The sequence below is a fragment of the Protopterus annectens genome, chromosome 2.part2, assembly GCF_019279795.1.
Source record: "Protopterus annectens isolate FY-2018-M chromosome 2.part2, PAN1.0, whole genome shotgun sequence".
Taxonomy (NCBI): domain Eukaryota; kingdom Metazoa; phylum Chordata; order Ceratodontiformes; family Protopteridae; genus Protopterus; species Protopterus annectens.
Genome location: NC_056730.1, coordinates 245949921 through 245965618, shown reverse-complemented (window position 1 = coordinate 245965618; position 15698 = coordinate 245949921).

Genomic DNA, 15698 nt, shown 5'->3' with positions numbered 1-15698 from the left:
AACCTGTTACATCTAAAACAAACTAATACAACATGCGAGAGCTGTATCTGCACTATGAATCTGGAATCAATTCTCTCACATAACAACAAACCAAATATAAAGCATGTTGTCAGCACTTACACACTTTACCTCTTGCACATAACAACTCACAACACATAAACCCACATACACGGAGGTACTCACTAGAAGCCTACCTAAATATCAGATACCTCCCATGTGCAAACCTACTGCACACACTGCAGACACAACAGAATCCACTACAGATAATAATATGCAAAACATTGTCTCAGCCAATAAGTTCCTAAGGCAAAGCACCTCAAAAACAAAATGTCTTTATCATAATCGACTCAATAGTGAGACATACAGACGTCTCTGTCACCAGGCTGGACAAGGAGAAGGTCACAGTAAGCTGCCTGTCAGGTGACATGATCCCTCAGATCATGCACACATTCAACTATCTCCACAAGAAGTACTCTTACTTTGTCATAGTACATGTTGGAATGAATGACTGGAGATGTACCTCACTCTACTATATGAAGGGAGACACGACTGAGCTCTCAGATTATCTGTCCCAGGCAGGTATGTCCCTAGTTCTAAGCAGCATGCTACCTTTACCCAGGGTGATGGCTCAGTATAAAGAAAACATGATTGACTTCTACAACTGGCTTGGCTTCTGTTGTCAGTCAAGTAGGATCCAGTATCTGTCAGCCTAGGAAGATATGGTCAACAGACCATTCTGCTTTGCCAGAGATGGTCTTCACCTGTTGCTTCTTGACTTTCGGTTACTGGCAAAGGTACTTGCCTCCACATAGTGCCTTTTTTAGGCAATGTCAGAACAACTAAATTCCCGATGTAAAAAATTCCTCTAGAGACAAACTCAAGTTTATGCTGCACAATGCAATGAGTGTAAATCAGAAACTGTACTCACTGAAAGTGGTCATTAGCTTGGAAGATGCGCATGCCTGTGAAGTCACAGAAGCATGGTTCAAGGCTGCAGAGAACCCCTCCAGTCATGCAAGGCTACAAAGACTTCCACACATTCATATCTCAAAATGAGCATGAAAGTACCAAAGGCAGAGGTGTATAGACCTTCATTAAAGACAAAGTATGACTCTGTAGTGCTACTCCAAGTCCAATTAACTGTAGGTAAAACTCCCTTTCATATTATTTCAGATATAGGTCCCTCACCATAAACCACAAGAACAACTCTGCCTACTTGGACATACTTGAGTCACTTGCTATACAGCCAAACACCTTAGTCACGTGTGATTTCAGTTATCCTTCAATTGACTGGGAGTCATATATGAGCACAAACACACTCACCCTGAAGTTTCTGGACTTTGTTAATATAAATGCTATGTAACAGATAGTCTGTACCCCCACAGGGGGCTTGAATGTCCTAGACTTAGTACTCACCAATATAGAGGGTCTCTGCACTACTCCCTGTGAGTTTCCTTCCCTGGTCAGGTCAGATCAGAATTCATTCTCATTCAAATTAACAATCATAACTGACCCCCATAACATCAAAAAGGATGAAAGCATTTTCCAAAACAAACTATAGCCTGCTAATCAGTTCCATAAATAGCTGCAAACCCCTTGCTACTACTATCAACAATGACTGCTATACTGAGGTGTACACAAATGGCCTGTGTAAATACATATACACATGTATGGACTTGGCTGATTCTGAAGGGATCCAAACAAGGTCACTAAAAAGCAAGCCACTCTGGTGGGCATCAAGCATAAATAGGTTCTACAACAAGTGGAAGAAACTAATGTCTAAGAACAAGAGGTAACCGTCTTAGCAGAGGATGAATACCCTCCACAGCTTGAACAAGCAAAATAGCTATCCTGTAAAGTACTATAATGCCATGTATGAAGCTAAACTAGAATCCCTGGCTAAAGATTATCAGGAGATATTCTTTATCTATGTCAAAAATCTAAAAGGGAAGGGCCCGCTTTGTGTCAAAGTAGTAGTGGATGGTGCCACTCGTACTGATCCTGAGGACACTGCAACCTACTAGCAAACAGATTTGGGGCAAACGTCACCCACCCATGTCCCACCAGACATACCTCAAAGCATACCTGTCAACAGTCCTATACCTAGTATCTCCAAACAGCAGATCATAACCACACTCTACATGGCCAAAAACACAGCCTGTAAGGGACTAGATAAGATTCCTGGCTGGCTACTAAATGGTATAAAATAGGAGCAAGTAGAACCAGTTGGCACTCTTTTCAACCACATTGAAAATATTGGCATTGTCCCAGGAGAGTGGAAAACAGCAATGGTTATTCCTTTTCACAAAAGGCATCCGTCAAATGACCCTGGGAACTATAGACCCCTAAGCCCAACCAGCCTTATCTGTAAGGTCATGGAAAGAATCATCATGGACCTTATCAACAAATAGGTGACCTTCAAAGTCTTGACCTGATAAAATTTGGCTTCATTAAGGGTAGATAATGCTTATTAAACCTGGTGGACTTTTTCAAAAATGTCATCAAAACCCTGAATGAAAGCAAAACACTACATACAGCCTATCTTGACTTAGCCAAAGCTTTTGACACAATCCCCCAATCAGGCATAATTGATAAACTCACACAGCTGGGAATTAACCCATATGTCACTAGATGGGTAGCCAACTGGATCACTGACAAAAACACATACAGTCAAAGTTGGGGATTCCACCTCTATCAGCAGACCAGTGACCACTGGTTTACCACAAGGATCTGTGCTGGGCCCCCTAGTGTTTAGAAATTCATTTCTCAGAAGTCCAGGGGAAAATAGATGGCCTGTGGCTTGCCATGTTCACTGATGACTGCAAACTGGGTGTAATCATTGAGTCCCCCATCAATGCTGACATACTACAAAAAGAGCTTACATAGACAAATGGTTGGTGCCAAAGCCATGGACTCAAAATAAACATAAAATAATGCATTATCATCCCTTTAGGCAAAGGGGAAGTGCCTGAAATTTACAGTATTAACAGTACTCCCCTTAGCTCAAACCCTGTGGTAAGAGATTTGGGAACACAAGTTGACTGCAACCTTCACTTTGATCACCATGTGTCCACGTCTTAAGGAAGACCTTCTTTGTTGCACATCTCATAAGTAAGGGCATCACATCCAGAGCTAAGGATGTTATAACTCCCCTGTACTCATCCCTCATTAGACCAATAATAGAGTACAACACTGCCTTCTGTATGAACCTCACCGGACACCTGCAGCAGCTGGAAAGACCTCAGACATTTCTCACCAAGAAAATTCAGGGTCTGAAACACATGACATCTATGGAGAGATTGAAGGTCCTGTCACTGTAATCTGTATCTTATAGGCTGCTGAGAGGCAACTTGTGCCTGGCATACAAGGCAGTCTCAGACCTAGCCCTAATGGAAATAAAAATCCACAGGTCACATGCGACAAGAGTCACTCAATATAGGGATCTTAACCTAGTTTGCAACATTAACAGGATATGCTGGAGAGACAAATCTGTCCCCAGAGATTGCCACTCCTCTGGAACAAACTCCCAATTCATGTAAACAGAGCTCCTCAATGACCCTATTTAAGTGTAACTTAGACAAATGGATGGAAGACCATAAATTTACCCAGGGTGTGTCACCCATGTCCCTCTTGGATAAGAGCAGTTAGTGCTGATTATAGACTTGTGCTGCATATATAGACCATACAACTTGGTCAGTAAGGGAAGTATGGCCTAACATGGCTAGGTTTGTAAAGGCCCTAAGGTCAATAGTCTAGTAACCTCCTATGAACCTAAGGTGACATCAGCCTGGGCTCCAGGCCAGTGTCTGATCCTGTCCTGATGGGATTGCTGCATATACAATAAACTGATATAGCTGATTACATCAGCATTGTCTGTTGAGCATATTGTGATAGTGTCCCATATTCTCGTGTAAAAGGCTCTGTGTAATGTCAAATAACAGCACACACACACACACACAATTGACTGGAGTGAGAACATAACCCCTACCTATCTAAGTACACGGACTCTAGAACACAGTACTCTATGCAAGTGCAATGGCACAAGTCTGACTTTTACATGGCTGAGGGCCAATTTATAGTGAATGACAGCAGTGCATGTTGGAGAGAAGAAGTTGGGAGGCATTCCTGAAATGGATGTGTAGGTGGGTGCAGGTATCCAAATACTGGCAAGCCATGCCATTGGAGAGGAATCTGTATGATTACATATCCATTCTGCTCAGTAGAGATACCCACACTTCCAGATGACTGAAGTAAGAACAGAACCCCTACCTATATCAGCACACAGACTCTAGCTCACAGTACTTTACACCCGTGCCATGGTGTAAGTCTGACTTTTGCATTTCTGCAGGTCAGCTTATAGTGGATGACATCAGCAGTGCATGTTGGAGAGAAGAAGTGGGAGTCCTGCCCGAAATGGATATTTAGGTAGGTGCAGGTATGAAAATATTGGCAAGCCATGACATTGGAAAGGCATCTGTAGGAATGCATGTCCATTCTGCTGAGTAGAGATACCCTCACACTTAGTTGACTGTAGAAAGAACAGAACCCCTACCTATTTAAAGTACACAGACTCTAGATCACAGTAGGTTATGCAGGTGCCATGGCACAAGTCTGAATTTTACATGGATGCAGGTCACTTTATAGTGGATGACATCAGCAGTGCATGTTAGAGAGAAGAAGGTGGGAAGCCTGCCTGAAATGGATGTGTAGACAGGTGCAAGTACCAAAATACTAGCAATTGTTAGGATTGGGGCAGTAACTGCAGATACCCACTTGCTCTTCTGACTGGACAGGCACACACACACACACACACACACACACACACACACACACACACACACACACACACACACACACACACACACACACACACACACACACACACACACACACACACACACACACACACACATATACGCAGTCACCTGGTCACCTGCAGTGAGAACAGAACCCCTTCCTTTCTTAGTACATAGACTACAGAACTCAGTGCTTTATGCAAACACCATGGCAGAAGTCTGATGTTTAGATGGCTGCGGTTGAACTTATGGTAGATGATGACATCAGCAGACCATGTGGGGGACAACAGGTTGACAGATCTGCACAGGCACATATATTCATAGGTTCATATGAGGCCAGTAGCCTATAGACCCTGTAGAGTGTGTCCTAGGTGCCTAGAAGACTAGCTGTGTAAAATCACAAGTACCCTTATTGAGCATAGTTGGATGTATGAGTTTAGCAGAACACATTTGTCAGCACCACCGACTGGCCCTGTCCATGAGGGTGCACGCAATATTATATATCATACTTCGAAGTGTGGCTGATACATGTGTATAAAAAAATACTGAATCCCCAGGGTTGTACTGCTTGGGGTGGGGTGAGGTGGGGCGACTACACATGTATGTATTGTGAATATATGATGTATACTTAGAATGTGCCTTGATTTTGCAATGTTTCCACATGTAGTTTTATGCCATACAAAGAAATGGGCAATAATCAGCAATAAGAAAGCATCATATATACAGTTCCAAAGCTCATTGAACAGAGAATTTGTGCAATGGTTAACAAAGTGTACACACATGCGAGTTACACCTGTTTGTGTGTAAGTAAGTGGTGCGCAAATGCGAGCTGCATTGCTAATGGCTGCCAAAGAGAACGCAACAGTGGCAAGAAATTTCATGTGCAGGCAGCTTTGTATGTGTTTTTCACAAAAGTTAAAGCCATGCAGGTCAAGACAGCAGGAATACATTTACAGGACTATACTACACAATATACCTGCAGTTCTACATATGATCATAAATGTAATAATACATAGATTATTTTATCAGTAACAATAACACTATATAGAATATAGTATTTTAGAACCCAGGACCATGTGAATGGCAGTCCTACACTTACACCTGTTGCAACAAGAACATTGAGGAAACGGATGTCTATGTTGCACTTCATTGTTGGAAACTTCAATGTCACAGCAGTAAAAGAAAGGTTGCACACACTGTACTATAACCCAGTACCATCTGTACTCCAGGCTGGGTTTTTATGATGGGCAAGGGCATTAATTGAATGTCTCCAGTTAGTATTTTTCACCATGTGCTTTGTAGGTGGTCTACCTCTCTTTGTGCAAACAGATAGACACAGCCATTACCTGCTAACACTATTTGCACTATGCAGCACAGCATGCAAAAAGTTCAATAAAAACAAGAGGAATAAGAAAAAAACTTAGTAATGGATACATATAAGTAAAATAAGTGTCTGCTTTCACATGTTAAGATACTTTCTGTACAAATCCACCACTGTTTACTTTATTACTGCACTAAGCTGAGATATACAAGGATATGCCATAATATTATTAAAGAATACATTATCGGTTCAGGAATTACCTTTAAAATGCAACAGTTGAGACAATTTTATTCAGGCCTAGAATTTCATTGTCTCTACCCTTGTGGTATTGAAGTATGCAGGGAAAACCAAAATGTAAGCTACATGGTTGCTTTATAGCTTTTTGAATAGCTCCACCATATTGAAAATCACCTGCTTATGCTGTAATTAGCACCTAAGAAAAACATTGCTACTTTACTGAATTTATCAACTACATTGGTGGGCATTACTGCATGATGCACACCTACATGCCACTGCATGCACTGGTGTTGAAATAAGGTGAAAACATGTGATCTTGTTATTACCTTTGTCCATGTCTTTGATATAGTGCAAACATGCAGCTCAAAAATGGGAGACCCTGTGCTAGAACCCGGGACCTTCTATAGTCTAGCACTACACATACACATGCTGCCACAGGAATAGCTATGTGACAAGCACCGAGAAACCTGTCATTCATTCCTCCATCTCCCATGGTTGCGCTTAGCACCACATCACACAAACAAGGAAGAAACTTAAAAATTAAATTTCAACTTAACTAATTTCCTCCAGTACAGCAGTTTTCAGTGTGCACCTTTAACTCCCAGTGTGTGTGGCTTGAGCCTTTAATAAATGAAGTTATCACCTTACAGTTCTAACAAATACTCATTGACAGAAGTCAAATATCTATACAATTGTGTTTGCCATCATGTATGCTTCAAGATAAATAGTCTGATTCCTTGTATGTAGCATGGTTTTACAATTATTAATGCAAATATGAACAAGCAATATTTGATGCCTAGAAGCACAGTAGGAATTAACTGCAGAAATGCCTGGAGTCGCAATCGGATGAAATGAGTTCAGCCAGATAGAGATGATACATTTTAACAAACAATAAAGAGGATGAAACTGAACTTTTGAATTGTACACTGCTTACTTGCACTTTTTTCACTTTACAGACCTACGTGTGCACCTCTGCAAGTGTAACCTGCCACACCTCCCTGAGGTTATCATTCACTGTTGCCATGTATGAACACTGTGGAAGTGCCCATATGAAGTGAACATCTCTACATGGTTACAATCCACGGTTACAGGTTTTGTGGGATTCAGCAATTCTAATGAGTTTTGACCTTATTTTCATCTTCACCATACTGACAGTCCTCAATCTACATGGTTGGTAACCGTACAGGCAGGGAAACTGAAGGGGAACCCAGTGTTGTACAGTCAAGGGAGGGTATCACTGAGGTATATATCTGCAGAGAGGAATGCAGGTTTTGAATTCTATATTTCATGGAGTTTACACTTATAGCTGTCTGCATTAGTTACGACTACACTGTTCATTTGGGGGTGGGGGTGCAAAGCTGCATTTATGTCAAGGCACTTAAAAAGGAATTTGCTATTTTTTATATAATTTTCTAGCATCCAACATGTCTGATAATGGTGTAATGTATGTGGGGTTACATGTTAGGGTCTGTGCTGTACAAATGTATAGACATTTACTTGCTCTTGTTTCCGAGTAGACTCATTTCTGTGGCTGTATTCGGAAAACTTTCGAATGCAAGAGAAAAACAGGCTGCTATGCTGGGTTTACTGAATCTGATCTAATCATGTAGTCTTTATTGAATCCTCCTGTTTATTTATTACTAAATGAGAGTTATGGAAAAGGAGATGTGGAAACTCAGAAATGAGGAGGTTGCTGCAACAGAAGTAGAAGATATTGGATTAATGACCAATTTTGCTGGATTTAATAATGTAATGTGATCTAGGGAACAGTGAGGGGTTTAGGTGGAACAAGATGGTCAGATGAGTGATTGAACCAGTAGATGAAGATGCCTGTTAAAGCAAAGAAGGCTTTAAGTCTGTGGGAGATGGAAGACAGGATAATAACTGTTTCCTTGTCTAGTGGATTAATTACTTCTAAGTATGTACACTTGTAAAATAAAAGAAACTTATTTGTGAATGTTGTGAAAAAGGAAGAAAAATGCATTGAAAGGGATGAAGAGAAAATACAGAGACAGGCTGAAGGTCAGTAGACATTGAAAAAGTGACTAGTGGTAAGAATTAAAATGAAAACTAATGGTAGTATAAACAGACATGAAATCATGCATTTTATTATTTTAACATTGGGATTTAAGTTACAAAACATACAAGCATTAATATATTTGAGAATCATAGGATCATAGGCTCATAGGAGATTACTAGGCTATTGACCCGGAAATCTAGCCATTTCATCCCAATGTAGTACCATAGAAATGTTAGATAATACCCAATATTGCATTTAGTAATGACTGCCCATGTTCAGGAGGGTTGAGGGCTCTATTGCTGGTAAGAATTTACAGTGCCCCATCGACTTGTCCAGGTTCCTTTTGAGCAGTGTCATAGAGGTGTTATGTTTTACATGAATAGGTAGCCTATTCCAAAGACAAGGTAGTTGGTGGGAGATAAAGCTATCCCTCCAGCATGTCATATTTAAGTTGCAGGCCTTATTTAGGTCCCGGGGAATGGGTGGCCCTAATCATGTATGATTTAGACTACAAGACTCCACACCCTCTTCAAAAGACTACTTAGAACATACCTCTTCACCAACCATCTATACAACTGTAATTGACCCCCCTGAAGCCTCATCCACTCACTATTTCTATACCCCATCTGTCCTGGATAACACAAACAACACGTTCTAACTATACCTATCCATGTGTGAGCAATCACCTATATATGAGTGTATGTACATGTGTATGTATACATATATATATATATATATATATATATATATATATATATATACATATATATATATATATATATATATATATGCTCTTTCATGTATATTTGCTTGACTGTATATATGGAAACTTAAACATTTATATAGCCTTATTCAATTGTAAAATATCTTGCAATGGTCTACCAGGTTCTTATCTACTCTCATTGTATATTTTGTATACTTGCATTTTCAACCAAAAGGGGTAATATCCTCTTATTATATACTATCTGTTGTAAAGTAAAATCTGCATGCTACTACTCTGTAATGTCTCTTTTGTGAATTTTTCTTCTCTCTGTAAACTTATAGAGTTTTTCTCCCCAGGACTCCACTGAAAATGAACACTTGTTGTCCAGTCGGACTGTCCTGGCAAACAAATGTTAAATAAATGAAAATAAATAAATTTACAGATATGCAGCAGGTTCTTTAGGTTTTGGTCTGAGATTGCTCTTTAAGCTAGGCATAAGTCTATATGATAAAGAGTAAAGTGACAGGGACTTTAGTAAATCTGTGTATAGCATGTGCTGTAGTCCCTTGACCTTCTGTGTTTTTAGCCTTTGAGGTCTCTCCAATTGCTGCAGGTGCTTTGTATGGTACATGCCGAACGGGGCATTATACTCAATTATGGGATGGATTAGAGCTGAGTATAGCAGGGTTATAACCTCTTGCTCTTGAGGCAATGCCCCTACTAATCAATTGTGCTATGTAGAAATCCTTCTTTACCCAGCAGACACATGTTAAGGTCAAGGCTATCTTGTGAACTCAAGTCCCTTACCACTTAATGGATACTTAGGCTATTGTTGTTGATTTGATAGTGTGAAGGGACATTGTTTGTGCCAAAGGGAATAATGAATTTCTTTACATTCAGTTTGAGACTGTAACTAAGACACCAGTGGGTGGTCTGCATAAGACCCTCCTGCAGTATAGTGACATAATTTGGGGATTCAATAATAGTACCAAGTTTGCAGTCATCTGCAAACTTGGTCAGCCACAACTCCTTTGTTTTGACCTGAACTTCTGACAAGTATATACGAAAAAGTAGGGACCCAGCACTGACCCCTGTGGGAACCCACTGGTATATGGCCTACTGGTTGATGTGGACTTGCCCACTTTGATAGTGTGTGTCTGGTTTGTGAGCCAGTTAGCAACCCATCTAACAATGAAGAGGTTTACATTCAGATTGCTAAGTTTATAGGTAATGCCTGAATGTGGGGTTGTGTCAACAGCCTCTGTCAAGTTGAGGTATGCTGTGTGCACATATTTGCCCTTATCAGTGGCCCTTGTCGCATTTTTGATCAAATCCACAAGATTTGACAGGCAGGATCTGCCCTTGACAAAGCCAAATTGGGAAGGATCCAGTGTTTGTAGACCGCCTATGTTTTTATTTATGAAGTCCATAATGATTACATTCAGTGGCCTTACAGATGAGGATAGTCAGGCTTATGGGTCTATAATTCCCTGGGTCTGTTGCTAGGCCACCTTTGTGGAGGTAAATAACTGTAGCTGTTCTCCATTCTGCAGGAACAAAGCCTGTGGTTAGGCTATGATTGAAAAGGGTACATAATGGTGATGCTAGTTCATAGGTTCATAGGTTCATAGGTTGGTACTAGGCTATCGGCCCTAAGGCCTATGCAAGCCTAGCCATAACAATTCCCTGGTTATTTCTTCCCACAGTATTTACTTTCCTGGACCCCTGTCTAGCAGGGCGACTAACATGATCCCCGGGATGAATTTCCTATCTCCCATCCAATCATCAAGGTTCCTTTTGAAGAGGGCCAAGGAGGCGCTCTGCTTGACATGTATGGGCAGTCTATTCCAGAGTATGGGGAGTCTCTGGGTCAGGAACCTATCCCTCCAGCATGTTTTGTTCATTGTGATGACAAGGTTTAGATCCCTAGAGCGTGCGGCTCTGAGGGACTGGGATTTCTTTAAGTGGAGCATGTCCAACAGCTTAAGGTTTGACATGGCCTTGTATGTTTAGCAGAGATCACCTCTGAGTAGACGATATGCCACACAATATAGCTGGAGTTTTGTTAGATATATGGCATCTGCTTTAGGCCTGTGATTCTTTTACTGAGGTATTTCTGTGGCCTTTCCAGCTGTTGCAGATGTCTTGTGAGGTACATACCAAACGGGGAGTTATACTCTATAATGAGTCTAATGAGGGATGAGTACAGTGGGACAATGACCTCCTTTTTTCTGGATGAAAAGCCTTTAGTGAAGAGGTGTGCCACAAAGAAGGATTTCCTGACTGTTGTGGCGATGTGGTTATCGAAGGTGAGACCATTGTCCACCTGTGTCCCTAAGTCTCTCATCACACTTTCGATGTTTAGTGTACTGCCACCTATGTGGTAATTCACAGGTACATATTTTTTTCCAAAGGGGATAACCATACATTTCTTGGCATTAAGCTTGAGCCCATGGATCTGGCACCAGGCATCTGTTTCTGTAAGGCCCTTTTGCAGAATATCCACATCATTTGGGGATTCAATAATGGTTCCCAGTTTGCAGTCATCTGCGAACTTTGTTAGCCAGAGTCCCTTAGTGTTGGCCTGTACTTCAGAGAAGTAGATGCCAAATAAGAATGGTCCCAGGACTGAACCTTGAGGTACTCCACTTGTCACTTGTCTGGAGCTGGATTTGGAGTTGGCTACTTTTACAGTCCGGATTCTGTCAGTAAGCCAGTTGGCAACCCATCAAGTGACATAGGGATTAATGCCCAGCTTAGTAAGTTTATCTATGATTCCAGAGTTTGGGATGGTGTCAAAGGCCTTGGCGAGGTCCAGATAAGCTGTGTGGACCATCTTACCCTCGTCCACAGCTCTGGAGACTGAGTCGAAGAAGTCAGTCAGGTTCAGGAGACAAGATCGGCCCTTCACAAACCCAAACTGGGTGGGGTCCAGTGTTTGAAGATTGCCAATGTCTCTGTTTATAAGTTCCATGATAATGTGTTCCATGCCCTTGCAGATCTGACTCATCAGACTGATGGGATGGTAGTTCCCGGGAACCAGGTTGGGTCCCCCCTTGTGGAGTGGGATAACTGTAGCTGTGCACCACTCAGTGAGCACAAAGCCTGAGGTGAGGCTATGATTAAACATGACACTTAGGTGAGGTGCCAGTTCATTTTGTAGTTCATGTAGTACACAGCCCTGGATGTTATCTGGTCCCATGGATGCTGTATTCTTAGCTTTGGAGAGTGAAGTTTCTACCTGTGTGACCGTGATTACCGGAATTTGGCAATTTTTTTGGTATTGAGATGGGCCCTTTAGGGGGTAATAGGGGAGTGAAGTTGGCACTAAATCGATCTGCCAGGATATTGGCAATATCCTTGGGATCAGTATATTTAATGCCATTCTGTTGTAGCTCAGAGCAGATCTGAGCATTGCCATTTAGATTCTTGACATAACTATAGAATGCCTTGTGGTTGTCTTTGGAATCTTTGGCAATTTTATTTTCATAACTAGCTTTTGAGGTTTTTATGAGGGATCTCAGCTTCTTACTGAGGCTGCTGAGGGAGTTTTTTGCATCCTGGGAATTTCCTCTTTTCTGCAACAGTTTCCTCCTTCTGTTGTATAGTTGTTTATAGCAGGGGACCACCAGATTGGCTTCCTTTTTTTGGAGGAGAGCATCTTGGTTCTATTTGGGATGGCACGATTCATGCACAAGTGGATGTGCTCGTACAGTGCCTTAGTGTAGGATTCTGCAGTTGAACTTTCAGATCCCGTCTGCATGGGTGTCATGAAGTTTGTCACTTCTGACTCCAGTAGCATGAAGGTGGCTTTGGAGAAGTTTTTTAAAGAGGTTTCCTTACTAGGCAGTGGGGGTGGGATGTGGATGTCAAGGGTGATTTGCTTATGGTCAGACCTGACCAAGGAGGGGGTGACCACTGGTGTGGAGCATCTATCTACCATGTTGGTAATGACCAGGTCTAGGATATTGGAGCCCCTGGTGGGACAATGGATTAGTTGATCCAGGGTATTGGAATTTATGTTTATGTTTTAGCCTGTTTAGAAGACAGCATTGGATGCCATCTGGTCCAATAGACACTATGTTTTTTGCCTTGGACAAGGCTTTGATGACTACTTCTTCAGATATGTAGCGTAGGGGTTGGTTGGTAAGGTTTGTGACATATTTTGAGGGGATGGGGTTGAAATATTTGTCAAACCTATCTGCTAGCAGATTTGCTATCCCTGTGGGGTCAGTGTGTGTGATACCATTGGTCACTAGTTCTCCACATGCTTGTGTTCTACCTTTTAGGCTACATATGTAGCTGTAAAAGGCCTTATGGTCATCCTTGGCTGTGCTAGCTAAGTGTTTCTCAAAGAGGCCCTTAGAAGATTTAACAAGTTGTCTTATTTGTCTGTTGAGGCTGCGGAGGTTGCTTTTCCATTGTTGGGGTCTCACCTTTGTTTTTACGGACAACAACATTTTACATTTATTATAAAGTTTGTTGATGCTGGATGTACACCATGGAGGTTTGTTTTTGCTTGAAGTTCTGGCTTTGATTCTCTATGGTACAGCTGAGTATATACACTTATGCAAGTGATTGTACAGGGTGTAGTGTATGCTTCGGTAAAGCTACCATCCAGCTGGGAGTGGGGCTCGGAATGCATTTATACCTTCACCTAGGAGGGTATAGTTTGCCTTGGTGTAGGTCTTTAGTCTGGTTTTGCCCTTTGTGAGTTCATGTGTTAGTGTCAGCTCAAATGTGACTGGTTTGAGTTAAGATTTAACTAATGAGGGTACGGCAGCTACAGTAGTGCTTCTGTTTTACATGTTAGTGCTGACCAAATTTAGTATGTTTTTTCCTTTTGTCAGGGTATGAAGAATTTGTTCCAGGGCCTTTGAGTTAACAAAGTCAAGGAACATTTGTACTAGTGGGTTAGGGCTAGTGTAGGTGTGGCATTTGATGGTGGGATAATTGGAGTCCCCATAACCAGGGTGTTCAGTAATATTTGGATTATCTCCAGTTTGATCAAGTTGGCTTTGTGCACTTCATGACCTATGGAGAGAGATTCATAACTGGCTATGACTTGAATGGGCGTCTTATCAACTGTAACCTGAATTTGGAGTAAGTCCATGGAGTTGTCCAGTCTAACTAGATTGGAGGTCACCTCATTTAATTCTCACATGTTCATTTTGCAGTCTGAAAGTGTGAAAGAACAGGGAACTCTCTGAGACTATGAACCAGGTTTCTGTGACTGCACAGACATCTACATCTTCCAATGACAGTGTGCAGTTTTTGGTTTAAGTTCCTAGCATTTATCAGCGTGACCCTTATTTTGTCATGATTGGCAAATTTCACATCTGTAAGTTTGTTTTCGAGATCTTACCTAAAAAAGGCACTATGGGTGAGGCAAGAGCTTTTGCCAGCAGCCAAAAGCCTAGAGGTGCTAGATGCAAACCGTCTCTGGCAAAGCAGCCAGGTTTGTTGACCGTGGCTTCCTAAGCTGAAAGGAAAGGACTTTGAATGACGCTAAAAACTAAGCCAATTATTGAACTCAGTCGTTTTTTTGTTTATACTGTGGCATCATTTTAGGTAGGGTAGTATGCTGCTCAGGGCTAGAGACATGCCTGTCTGGGACACATGGGCAGCTCAGTGATGTCGCTCTTCATATAGTCCAGTGAGGTACATCTCAGGTCTTTCACTCCAGCATGAACTTTGACAAGAATCATAATGGTACTTGTTGTTGAGAGACTTGAATGCATGTGTGATGCAATGAATCCTGGCACTGGGAAAGCAGCTGACTGTAACTTCCTCCTTGTCCAACTTGATGAGTGGGACATCCATGTGTCTCACTATTGAGTCTCCAGTGACTAGAACATTTGTATTTTGAGTGTTACTCCTTACGGGCTTGGTAAGTGAGACACTGGAGTTCCTATGTGTAATGGCTGCTGTGGCAACTGTGTTACTTGTAGCAGTTTTTGTGTTTTGGAGGTCTCTGGTGTCTCAGTGAAGTTGTGGGTTTTATTTTTTGAGAGAACCTCCATGTATTTTGATTTTTTTTGTTGGATCCGTACTATATGTATGAGTAGTTGCACATGTGTAGTGGTGGGTGGGTTGACAACCTCTTCTGTGTTACTGTTTTACATGCAAGAGAACATGGATTCAATATTCTTGGTGTAGGTACCTTTCTCAGACTGTGTACTGGAGTGTGTAATTAGCAGAGGATTGCCAGTGTACATGAGGCAGTTGCTACACTGCCTCAAGAGACCCAGGTTAACAAGATTGGCAGGAGAAACAAACAAGGGTGGTCCAGTTTTCTATAATGTTAGGTGGAAGACTGTTATCATGGGGGGGGGGTGCACTTTTCAAGATTGATCAAGAAGGAGCTCAGTGTATGGATATCTATGCCTGTTTTTTTTATTTTTTATTTTTTTTTTAATTTTGGTAATTGACTAGGTTTCAGCTCACTATCAGTATTTCTTTGACTGGGAAAGAACTAAGGATGAGGGCTACACTAATGTGCTACAGCTGTAACTAAGGAAAAACTGATGAATTAATCTGTCCAGCTATAGCACACAGTTGCGAGGCAGTGCACAATGCTGCACAATGCGCAAACAAGCAGAGACCTGCTCAAATGCAGGG